Here is a 13,684-nt window from a genome sequence, read left to right as displayed (position 1 = left end):
AATGCACACAAGGAGAAAACATATATATTAGATTTTCCAGATGGTATGAATATTTACTTAGAAGCTCTAGAAAATCAATTAAAATTCAATTGAAGCAATAATGTCAGTAAAATTGCAGGATATAAATTAAAGCACACAAATCCTCAGCATTTTTGTATATAAGCAACAAAACCTAGAAATAAGAAAAAGGAATAAATCAACCTAAAATAATTGCATATGATGTAAAATATTATATCTTTTAAAACAAGTTGAAGATTTGTAGCAACACTGCATTGAGCAATTTTTTTCCCCAGTAATATATTTTCACATCATGTGTCTGTGTCACATTTTGGTCACAATATTGCAAAGTTTTTCATTAGTATTATATCTCTCATGGTGGTCTGTGATCAGTGATCTTTAATGTTATTATTATAATTGTTTGGGGGCACCACAAATGACATTCATATAGGACAATGAACTTGATAAATAAGTATTCTGACTATCCACTGACCAGCAGTTTCACCCATCTCCCATCCTCTCCTTAGCCTCCCTCATTCATGAGATGCAACAATACTGAAATTAGGTCAATTAATAATCCTATAATGACTTTTAAGTTTCCAGGTAAAAGGAAGAGCTAACTGATTTGGCACACTTGATTGTTTTATTTTAAGACCACCGTAACTCCAAACTTTAACAATCATTACCCTGATCACTCTGAAGCCAGTAATATCTAGGTAAAAAGAATACAATTTGCTGAAGGCTCAGATGATGGTTAGCATTTTTTTTAGCAATGAAGTATTTTTTTAAATTAAGGTATGCACATTGTTATTTTAGACATAATACTCTTTATTATTTTAAGGTATGCTCATTGTTATTTTAGACATAATACTCTTATACCCTTAATAGATTAGCGTATAAACATAATTTTTACATGTACTGGAAAACCAAAAATTTTGTGACTCCCTTTATTGTGATATTTGCTTTATTGCAGTGGTCTGCAACTGAGCCTGCAATTTCTCTGAGGAGAACTATATGCAGGAACGGTATGAATATAAGTACAAAGCAATCTTTGTGTAAATAAGACAGAACTAAATAACAAGAGAAATATTCATTGCTTTTGGGTCAGATGAACCAATATAATAAAAATGACAATTCTCTTTAAATTAATTTACTTATTCAGTGCCATGCTACTAAAATTACCAATAGATTTCTTTGAAATAATGATGATGATGAAGAATAAAAAGAATAAAATTCATCTGAAGGAATAAAAGATCAAGAATTTCAAAAAATATATAAAAGAACGGAATGAAGCAATACCAAATTTCAAAGTGTACTGCAAAGCAATGATTATCAAAACAATTCAGTACTGATTAAAAAATAGAGAGATTGGTTATTGGAACAAATTAGGTACATAAAATACAAAAGCAAACAAACATGGTAGTGGAGTGATTAATAAACTCAAAGAACTCTGGGCTAGGGACTCACTGTTTGATGTTAACTACTGAGAAAATGGGACAGCATTGTGGTAGAGCTTAGGTTTAGAAAAATATTTTACAACATATATCAAGGTAAGTTCCCAAATAGTTGCAAGACCTAGATATGAAAGATCACATCATAAACAAGTTAGAGGAAACCAAAAAAAAATCATTTTTCAGATCTATAAATAGGTGAACAGATCCTGACCAAACTAGAGATAGAGGTCACAGAAGAAAAACAATGACTATTATGCTTATATAAAATTAATTTTGTATAACTAATATTCCAAAACTCTTAAAGAACTTATAAGAAAAGTCGATAACTAGGAAAAATATCTGTATCAAATTTCTCTGATAGGAATATCATTTCTAAGATATATATAAGTATCTGATTTGAATTTATAAGACCAAAAGCCATTACTCAATTGACAAATGGTCAAAGCATATGAAAAGACAATTTTCTAAGGAAGAAATTCAAGCTATAAATAGTTATTTGAAAAAATATGGCAAAGCACTAATGATTAGAGAAATGCAAATTAAGGCAATTCCAAAGTTTCACTTCATACTTATCAGACTGGCAAAGTCCACAAAAATGGAAAATGACAAATATTGGAAAGGTTCTAGGGGGATAAAAGGTACATGGATGCACTATTGTTTGAGTTATGAATTAGTCCAGCCATTCTAGAAAACAATTTAGAACTATGCCCAAAACCGCTAAACTGTTCATAGCCTTTGATTTAGTAATTCTTGCTAGACTGATAACCCAAGGAGATCAAAGAAAGAAGAAAAAGACTCATATGTAAATATACAAATATATATGTACATATATTTGTATATTTACATATGATATATAAATATATCATGATATATGATAAATGATAAATATATATATTTTAGCAGGTTTTTGTGGGAGCAAGGTGCTGGAAAATAGAGGGTGATTATTCATTGGGCAATGTCTAAATAAATTATGATATATTTCACATATTGGAATATTATTGTGTATAAGAAATTTTAAAAGGACAGTTTCAGAGAAACCTGTGAAGACTTGTGAGAACTGATGCATAGCAAAGTGAGCAGATGTTGCACAATCTCTATAGTAATAATAACATTGTAAAGATAAACAATTTTGATTTAAGAACACATGATCTCACTTTCTGACAGAGGTAATGGACATAACATGCAGAAAGAGGCATAAATTGGCCAATGCAGGAACTCTTTTATTAATTCATTATTTCTAGATGTACAGCTTCTGCCAGCTCATTCTCTATATATTCATTTCAGAACAACAGTCTTTGTAAATAATTTTCTACTGTTAATCCATGTTGCATTTGTTTCTTTAGCCAAATTTGGGGGGTTTGTTTGTTTCCCATAGGGGAGATGGGAAGGGGAGAAAATAGATTTTTGTTACTTAAAAAAATTAAAATAAAGTGGGAAATACCACCTATCTCTCCTAATCCTAATAATTTAAATACTTATTTACAATTAAATACTTTCTATTTTTTAATCAGTACTGAATTGTTTTGATAAAGTGTTTAAAAAATGAAAAATTGGCAAACTATAAAGCACTTTAAAAATAAAATTATGCTTATTCTACTGATTTTCATTGCAGTGAGGATTAAGGACTTCTTTATGATTACTCAAACTATTTCCAATTATATGCTCTTCACTTAATACAGGAACCTAAACGTTATTCATTTTTATAAAGTGAAACCACTATTAGAAATAGTGGCTCCTTATTAGAAATTCTTATTCCCAGGAGTCCTGTTGGATTTTTTTTTTTTTTGTATTAAGAGGAGTAACCTAGCCCCACCTCAGTAAACACTTACTCTGTCTCTGCTCTGGAAAAGAGAAATTGTCTTTATAAACCTCAAAGGGAAATGCTGGATGAATGAGCTCTCTCTCATAAAGGCTAAAATTCCCAACACCTAATAATGATCCCAATTCCCTCACAGTGGAACAAAAGCTTGCTCTGCCTCCAGAGAAGAGTCACTTTCATAAAAAAAAAAAAAGTATTGTTATTAATATTGATCTCAAAGTGAGTATAAATAGCAACTGTTTCTGATCTGATCAGAAACTCTAAGGACCTTCCCATCCCTGATTGATTCTTTTGTGAAGAAAAAGTAAGCTATCTTTTACTTCATTTCTTACCTTTATTAAATGAGCATTTCCTCAAACTAACTGAAACCTGGGAAAGACTTTAGCTTGCAAAGACCAAGGTTTCCTATTGCATCTAGAGACATCCTTTGTCATCCTGATCTTTGTATTACCACTGGATTCTGATCAAACTGGAGGAGAGAGTAAGGCTGATGACTTTATACACCTCTGCTTCACTTGCAATTCACTCGCAATCAGGAGGTCACTCCCACCCATATCATCAGTCCTCTTCAAGAATGAAGGACCATCATCAACAAGAAGTGTCTCTTTGGTGACTCTGCCAGATTACACTAGGCAGAGGTAAAGGAGACCCAATACTATGTAATGGAAAAGGAGTTGTCTTTAGACTCAGGGAATCTGATAAAGTATAAAGAATGCCAAACTTGCAATGGAGATACAGATTCAAATACTACTTTTATTCCATAGTAGAATAATAGAGAAATTGAACTGAACACACACACCCCATTGGAAGGGGGCAGAATGTATAACCTCTCCAAGATTACAATTTCCTTTCCTGTATCAGGAAATAACAATATTTTTACTAGTAATCTCATAAGATTTATAAAAAAGAAAAGTGGTTCAGAGTTTTATCTCAGAGCAATTTATGTGATTAGGAAGATGGGCATTGGATATGCTATGGCTGGCCCTCTGCCTGCTGATTGTTCTTTTTCATTCACCAAAGGAAAGATCAGCATCCAAGCTTCTTAAGGAGTGATTATTCATTCTTTTCACACAGTTCACAGGGACACAGAGTCAGCTGACTTGGTGTTATTTTGCTGCTGGATTTTGATGAATGACCTAATAAACATGGGTAACAGCAGAATCTTTTCCCATTGTTAAAATCTGGGGATAACCAGCACATCTAGCTTGGTTTATTTCTGTTTATGTGGCAATCTCATTGCATCTGAACAAAATTAGCATTTAACTTTTTCCCTTTTGCACTCTAGGTTTAGTACAGTGGAAAGAATGCTAAACACATTGCATCTGAGGACCTGAGTTCATACCATTTGTGTGACCTTGAGCAAGCTACTTAATTTCCTCAGGCCTCAGTTTCCTTTTCTGTAACATGGCGGGGGAGAAGGGTAAATGGAGTGGATGAGCTCCAGAAGTGCATTCTGTCTTTAAATCTGTGGTCTGTGAGAATTGTTGCAAACAGTTTGCTATGTAGCCAAGTGACCCTTTGTTCTTTTCTTATTACTTACACAAAGTAGATTTTCAATATTAGTTTTGATCCCCACATTCTTCCTTGATATAGGATTCTTAAGTCTCCTAAGTTAATTTTTTACTTTTCCTTTCTACTTATATATCACGAAACACAATTCTGCCAACATTTTGGGTCATACTCTCATAGTTCATATAATGTATATTTAGGATTACTTCATACAGAAGGTCTTGGGAAGTTAATTGATTCACCCAAGATTACACATGTAATAACTAGAAAAGCTAAGATTTAAACTCAAGTACTCTGACTCCAGATACAACGCTCTTTCCATTAAGCTACTAAAATTATCTGGCTGTTGAATGCTCTTTTTATCCAATTTTCCAAAGTTCTCTGTTCATCCAGTCAAAGAAATTACCAGCTTTTTCCTCTTAGTTTCTCAGAAGTTCCCTACACCTATGGTTTTCTCCTTGTACTAAACTGTCTTCCCTGAAAGCAACTGAAAATAGAAGAGAAATTAGACTTGAGTTAAGGTGAGGTGACATGTCTCATAACATGTCTCAATTTTTTTTCCAGTAAATACTTAGGAAAAGAGAATCCAGAATCAGAAGGCATATGAATATTCCAGAGGACTTAAATAATTACAGGAGATCAGGAAAACCTCGGTTCTATCACATATAACTCTTTGGTCCAAATTGGCACCTTATTGATAGGAAGTGGGCCCTAGGAGTATCTGCAAGTAATTAGATGTAAACCATTGACAAAGGAATGTCAATTACAAGGACTCAGCTTTTGAAAGAAGTTGAACAAATGTTAGGTCCCAAAACTTTCTATCTTCCTGAAGGTGGGGGCAGAATTTTTTTTAACCTTTATATCTTCCCCAACAACTAGGACAGTGAAACATTGTACTTGGTAGACCTTCTTTGGCTTCCAAGGCAATGTAATTATAGAAGCTCTAACCTAGCCACTAACTCTATTTTGGGAGCAAATCACTTCACTTTAATTTTCTAATCTTACTCCTTCCCCATCTATGATTATAGTTAATAACAATAGAGTCTAGAGTAAATGGAACAGTTTAACATAATCCTTATCCTAAATCCTCAATCCCTTAGCAACTGCCTAGTTTTCGAGTCCCTAGTTCTTCAAGTCCCAGCACTAACCCTGATGAGCAGACCTTAGTCCTACTGGGCTGGTTTATTGACCTATGATCTGTATGCCCACTTCACTGAGCTATTGTTAACGATCCTTGGACAAACTCTCTTTAGTTTATGAAGAACACCCTCTAACCTCAAAGCTAATGTTGTTGATATCTCTGTGTGACAACTCAAACTCCTTTGGCCACATTCTGATTTAAATTCTGGGCCATTTGGTAATGAATCTCAATTAGACTCTTATAGCCTTTAATAAATATTTGTTGAATGAATGAATGAATGAATAAAAAGCCACAGAATGTTATCCCTCTGGTCTGTCAATCCCAAAGGCTTGGCCCTCACCAAATCAGATTTCTCCCAGTTGCATTTATAGCTTTTCCTTACTTTATAGATGAGAAGAGTTCCTTTAATCTTTGGTTCAAGTGATCCATAGTACTCATAGAGCTCTGGGGACCCCCAGGCTCCTTGGATAGCTTTAAATATTCTTTCCCAGCCTTAAGGCCCCCTGGTCATGGTTTGCTTTAGCTGCTTTTGAGGAAGAGCAGAGGCCGGAGGAGCTGAAAGATGAGATGGACCTGTCTAACCCATACCAAAGGGAAAAATAGAACAGAAATCTCCAAAGTTGTGGCTCCCTCAGGACCTCTGAAAAGCTTGCAACTTCTCTCTTTGATTTCTCGGATTTTACAAGCTCTGAGCACAGAGTGTTGGAAGTTAACAGAGCAGCTGCCCCAGGAAATGGTGCGCTCATCCCACTGAGGGAGACTTCAAGGAAAATCACTGGGAGGGGGGTGAAGCAATGGGAGGCGGGGGGAGGAGGGAGGAGAAGCCAAATTTCTCCACTAAATATCCAGTTTCCCACCAGCCTGAACTGTCTTTATGCACATGAGTTGTTTTGACTTGATGTCTCTCCAGTTCTGCTGCTTTTTTTGTAGAAGATTTTGGAGAATGCATTTGCTCTGTTGCTAACCAAGGGAACAGATTTATCCCACAATCCTGGCTCTGCCTGGAGCTGAATGATTATACAGGCCTGGAGGGAGTCTTAAAGCATAAACATTTACTTCACAGAAGAGGTTCTGCAGACTGGAGGCCAGAGACAGTTGGTTCTCAGGGTTTACTTGATTGTGCTTTGTTAAAAGCCAAGTCTCCCTCGACCAACATTCCCCACCCCCCCACTCCCCCTTCCCAATTTCTGTCCCTCTCAATTCCAGAACTCCGGGCAGAGGCATCCAGGATTTTGCAAGGGTATTTCCTTTTCCCCAATTTAGAACCCATAAAAGGAAATTTTGAGGACAACACAGAAAATGTGACTATATAGAAAGCACCTGGTGGATGGGCTAGTGAGTTATGACAAGGTCATGTGCTGTCCATTAAGCAGGACAGATGAGTGCTTGGGTTGCCAGGCCATGTTCCACAATCTTGCATGGGCAGGAGTTGTGGGGTGGGGAGAGGAAATGACAGACCACTCTACTTGTTGCTGCTGCTCTCAAAAAAATGTAGAATATTTACAAAGTTAACCCCATAAAATCCCTCCATCAACAAATACTCAATTGTCCTGGGTCATTATAGAAACAGAAATATGCAAAATGAGATAAACTCCTTGGTTCTATAGCAATGCAAATTATGTTTTTATACCAAGATGCAAGATTGTTCATTGTGGATAGTCCAGGTTGGCCCAGTTTATTTGTTTCATTTGACATCATTTCTTTAGTTTTTCAACTACACTGTGAAAGCTAGATACACTCCAAGCACAGGTTAGATCACACACACACACTTTTTCTTATTCCCAGATTTTCTGCCCTTAAGCAACCAGATAATTACCTCAACTTCTCACTTTGAGCTGGCCACAGAAGACAATCCAAATTTCAAGACATGGTCTTAATGGCAAGAAAACTAGCAAGACCATTGCCTTTTAAATCAATTCAGGTAAATCTGATGGATTAGAAATGATCCAATCTGATCTGGCCCTTTCTGATAAAACAGATTTGGAAATCCAGCACCGGGTAGGCCCTAAAAAAGGGTTATACCAATTTCGAAGTAGTCTTTCCACCTTTATGAGAATCATCCATCCACCTTGTGAAGTGGCCCTTCAAGGCTCAGGTGCTATCTCTTACAAACAATCATTCCTGATTTCCCCAGTTGTTAGTGCTTCCTCCCTCCTCAAATTATCTTGCATTACTAATCTGTGCAAATGTTACATCCCTACCTCCACTACACTGTCACAAGAGAATAAAAGTCCCTTGAGGATAGTGTTTCTTTTTATTTTGGTATCTCATCCATCCAGGGCCTCATTCATAGTAGGCACTTAAATGTTTGTAAAATTGAGGTGAAAATGGTGACCAGTAGAGAGGAGGCAGCTGGGAGCAAATGCAGGCTAGTGCTCTGGAAGTTGATGTTTTGGGGACAAGTATGGCCTTAGAAAGCCCCTTAACTTAATTAAATGGTTTAATTTTTAAAAGCATGTATGCATCGATATAGCCAAGGAAGTCTGACCCACTACACAGTGGTAAGAGCAAAGTCTTAAGAATGAGCACCTAAGAGCAATTAACTAGACTCCTAGAAAGATTCTGTTAATAAACATGAAACTAGGTTAATCTTTCAACCTTCTACCCTACATGCTAATAGAGGCAAAGGAAGGATGCACTGTAACCTTGAGAGCTAGCAAAGAGAAGGAGCTGAATTGGCTGATAAATGGTAATAAAGCATAAGGAAAATATGAACGTCTGAATTCAGGGTAAATCATGAGATCCTGTGTACCTACCACAGGTGAATGTTGTCAAAGATAAATATTATCAGAAAGACTCTGTCATAGCAGCCTCAAGCTGAAGAGTTGTTTACATATGAATGTGAATTAGCCCTTTACAAGGTTCCTATTGCTAAGGCCACCATTTGTGTCAAGGGTCAAATAAGCAACGTTCAAAATACACAAGTTAGATTTTTGACCATTTTGCAATAATGTGGTCAACCTTTAATTATCTTCACAACATAGAGGAGCATTAAATGCAGAACAGCAGATGACCAAGATGATCCAAACATTTTTCTGGCCCCAAAATAATAATATTTGAGTTCCAAGGATCAAACTGAGAGGCAAGGAACTAACACAGTTTCTGGGACCTAGAGTTGGAATTGCTGATCCCAATAGGTCTTTCTGATGTAATCTATGGTGTAGAGTTTGTCACCGAAATGATGGCAGGCACAAAAAATTGGGCTTCAGTCATGTGGAGAGTTCACAATGGACATTCTCTTTGGCAAAAGGTAGATTTATTTGGGGGAATAGGTTCCAGACAAAATGAAGGGATACAATAGACACCAAGAATGATAAATTTGAAATAGAATGGGAGAATATATGAAAGACAAATTCCTCAGTGGAACTCATAATTACCCAATAGAAAGGGAGCACCCAGTGAGGTTGGGGCATACCATTAGCTGACAAACTAAATTCTGAAAGTGACAGCACCCTAAAGGAGTTAGTTAGCTGTAAAGAGGAGAAGTGGGGCTGGGAAGCATAGTGAAGTTAGGGGAGATACCACATGGCATAGATGAAAGGGAAGGCAAAGTGCCTTGGCAGATCGACCCAAAGAAAGTTAGCAGCCATGGGATGGCCCATAAGGAAATTTTACAGGGAAAATTTAACCTTAGGGACATAATTGGGATTTCTGACAGGGCAAGGCAAGGTGAGACTTCTCAAGACCTTTAAAGAGGGTGGCTCTCAGCAGTTTGACATAACTTGGATTTCAGATTGGACCACCTCCCCAAAGGCTAGGATCCTGAAGCTAAACTGATCTTTATCAGTTCTTCTGCTTACTTGCCTCAGGGATCAATTCTTTTGTTTCCCTTAGTTCAAAATAATATTCAGGATCTCCCCTTCTGCTCTGTTTTTGAAAGATATTTTCTAAAGGACTCTTCTCAGTTCTTTAAATTACATCAGTTCAAAAAAAGAACAATTTGCTTGCCTAACAAAGAACTTTTTTAAAAAAACAAAAGAATATAAGATAAGGCTGATTGCTTTGACTGTCTGCTTCTTTTAGTTGGGTAAATTATCATTCAATAATTGAACAAATAGCAATTTCTGCAGAGGCTTTAGTGGACTTAACAAGCTCAATATGGGACAATAGAATAGCAGCCAAAAACAAAAATAAAACTATGATCTTGAATTATATTTATATTTAAAGAGGAGTGGCTCTGGGGATAGGGAGGTAATGGTTTCTCCTCAGACTTTATCTGGAATACCAGGTTCTGTTTTGTGTGTCACAAGAAAAAAATTGAGAAGCTAGAAAGTGTCAATGGTAGGACAACCAGGGTGGTGAACTGACTTGAGTTCATGTCACATGAGGCACGTTTCAAGGAACTGGGCATGATTAGTCTGGGAAAGTGATAACTCAAGGGAAACATGATAGTTATTTTCAAAAACTCTTCAGAAAAACTCTTATGGAGGAAAGAGGGATTAGATATAATCTGTTTGGCCCCAGTGGTAAAAACCAAGAACAATGGATAGAAATCACAAGGAGGAAAATTTAGAGTCAATGTCAGGAAACACATCTTAATGATCAGAGTTGTCACAAAAATTCAATGAGTACTCTTCATAGATGGTACATTTCCCCCTAGGCACTTAGCCAAGAATTTATTAAGTGTTAACTGTATACCAATGCTAAGTGTTAAGCACTTAGAATATAAAAAAAGGCAAAAACAGCCCTTACACTCAAGGAACATATATTGTAATGGAGGAGCCATCATGGAAAAAAGCAATTAAGTGCAAAATATAACTAAATAGATATAAGGGACTCAGAGAGAAAGGCATTAATTGCTGGGAATACCAGGAAAACTACCTAGAGTGTGTAGGATTTGAGTTGAGTTTTAAAAAAAAGTCAGAGAAACTAAAAAACAGATAAAGCAGTAAAAAAATTCTCATCATGGGGACTAATGAGCCCAAAGGAATGGTAATAGGAGATGGAATATCATGTTTAAAGAACTACAAGTAGATGAGTATTGTTGAAATACAGAGCGAGTACAGGGGAATAATCTGTAAGAAGACTGAAAAAGAGAGGTTCATTTTAGGAAGAATTTTGAATGTCAAATAAATGGCTTTACATTTTATCTTGAAGACAGTAAGAAGCAAATGGAGTTTATTAAGCCTTGGGTTTGACTTGAGCAAATAAATACTTTTTAAAAATTACCTTGGTAGTTGAGTGGAGGAAAGACAGAAATGAGGAAAGACTTGAGATAGGAAAACCAATGAAAAGATAAATTAGGTTCAAGGTAATGAGGATTTGAATTTAAGTGGCAACTGGAGGAATGAAGGGAAGGGCATATATAGGGGAGATATAATGGAGAAACTATAAGATTTGACAGTGAACTAGATGTATGAACTAGATGGATGGGATCAGTGAGATTGGGTAGTCATGGATGACATTGAGATTAAGAACTTGGGTAACTGGAAAGATGATGGTTTCCTCAATAATAAATTGAGAACATTTTTTTTCCTTTTTGATCAGATTTTTCTTGTGCATATACAATTTATAATTGTATAACTATGTATGCATATATTGGATTTAACATATATTTTTACCATGTTTAATATATATTGGATTACTTGCCATCTTGGGGAAGGGAGAGGAGGAAGGAGGGGAAATTGGAACATGAGGTTTTGCAAGGGTTAATGTTGAAAAATTATCCATACATAGGTTTTGAAAATAAAAAGCTTTAATAAAAATAATAATAATAAATTGAGAAGAGGACAGGATTTGAGTAGAAAAATATGAACTTCTGTATTGGACATGTTGAGTTTGTAGCTTGGAAGAGAGCTGGGTATATAGATCTAAAAATGATCTGAATAGAGATGACAATTGAATCCAAGAGGTTACCAGATGAAATATTAGAGAGCAAATGAAAGAAAAGGGCCCAGCACAGAGCCTCAAGGATATCCAGGTCATCAGACTTGATGAAGCAACAAAGTGGCTCAATGGATATAGTGCTGGCCCTAGAGCCAAGAAAATTTAAGTTCAAATCCAGCTTCAAACACTTCCTAGCTGGGTATTCCTGGGCCCGTCACTTAATCCTGTTTGCCTCTGTTTCCACATCTGTAAAATGATTGGGAAGAAAATGGCATACCACTCCAATATCTTTGCCAAGAAAATCCCAAATTTGGTCATAAAGAGTCAGACAGGACTACAACCACTGTACAACAATAAAGTAGGTTTGATATTAATGAAGAATCAACAAAGAAGACTCCAAAAGAATGATCAGACAGATAAAAGAACTAGGAGAGAGTAATATCAAGAAAAACTAAAAAGGGGACAATATCCAAGAGAAATGATGAGTAGCAGTGTCTTCAGAACGGTCAAGGAGGATTGAGACAAGATGTGGCACTTAGAAGATTATTAGTAATTTAATAGAAGCTAATTCTAGTTGAATGATGATGTCAGAAGCCAAATTTCCAAGGGGTTAGAAGACCACAAAGGAAGAAGGAAGTAAAGGCAACTTTTTCTTTTTTTAATATATATTTTTTAAGTATTTTATTTTTTCTAATACATGCAAAGATAGTTTTCAACACTCACCCTTGCAAAACCTTATATTCCAAATTTTTTCCCTCTTTCCCTCCCCCTTCCCAAGACAGCAAGCAATCCAATAAAGGTTAAATATATTCAATTCTTCTAAACATATTTCCATATTCATCACACTGCACGCACACACACACACACACACACACACACACACACACACACAATCAGATCAAAAAGGGAAAAAATACAAGAAAGGAAAAAACCAACCAAACAAACAATAACAAAAAGGTGAAAATACTATGCTTTGATCCACCTTCAGTCTCCATACTTCTCTCTTTGGAAGTAAATGACACTTTCCATTCTATGTTCATTGGAATTATCTTGATTCACCTCATTGTTGAAAAGAGCCAAGTCAGTCACAATTGATCATCACATAATCTTCTTGTTACTGTGTACAGTGTTCTCTTGGTTCTGCTTACTTCACTCAGTATCAGTTCATATAAATTTCTCCAGGCTTTTCTGAAATCAGCCTGCTCATCATTTCTTACAGAACAATAATATCCATTACATTTATATATCATAACTTATTCAGAGTGTGATGAACATTCACACAATTCCCAGCTTTTTGGAAGGCAGCTTTTTCAAGGAGTTAACCCCAAAAGGGGAGATAAGATATAGGTATTCAATCAGAAGCTGAATCGCCATTTATTGGAGATTACAGAAAGGGATTACTCTAATGTATGCGTTGGACTAGATGGTTGCTGAGATACCTTCCAACTCTCAAGTTCTGGAATTCTATGCACTTACCACTGGCAAGGTATTCACTGTAGTTCTATTATATTATCCTTTGCTAAAAGCCATATTCCTATAAATTCTAAATGACCTTGATTGAAGTTTGGAGGAATGCCCACGAAAACTAATCCCTCTTTGATGCCTCACGTTAGCCTTCCCTTCCTTCTTGACCACATCTCTACACCACAGCTTGCTAACAAATATGTTAATCTGAGAGAAAAGATAAATAAGTGGGGAAGTGGGGAAAAAAGTCAGTCCCCTCAGAGAACACAGAGCCTAAACAGAAAAAGCAAGAAAAGGAAATTTTATGAAGCAACAGAAGGGAAGATAAGGAAAGTATACAGAAAAACTTAATGGGACAATAAGGTGGATAGTTTAAGAAGGTTACAGGAAAGGAAATAGCCACTAGAACATACAACTAACATACAATTACAATAATTGGTAATTATGATATACTATGATTTGAATCTAATATTG

This window comes from Antechinus flavipes, chromosome 4, assembly GCF_016432865.1.
Source record: "Antechinus flavipes isolate AdamAnt ecotype Samford, QLD, Australia chromosome 4, AdamAnt_v2, whole genome shotgun sequence".
NCBI lineage: Eukaryota > Metazoa > Chordata > Mammalia > Dasyuromorphia > Dasyuridae > Antechinus > Antechinus flavipes.
The sequence above is the reverse complement of the archived record's forward strand: the minus strand, read 5'-3'. Positions refer to the sequence as shown.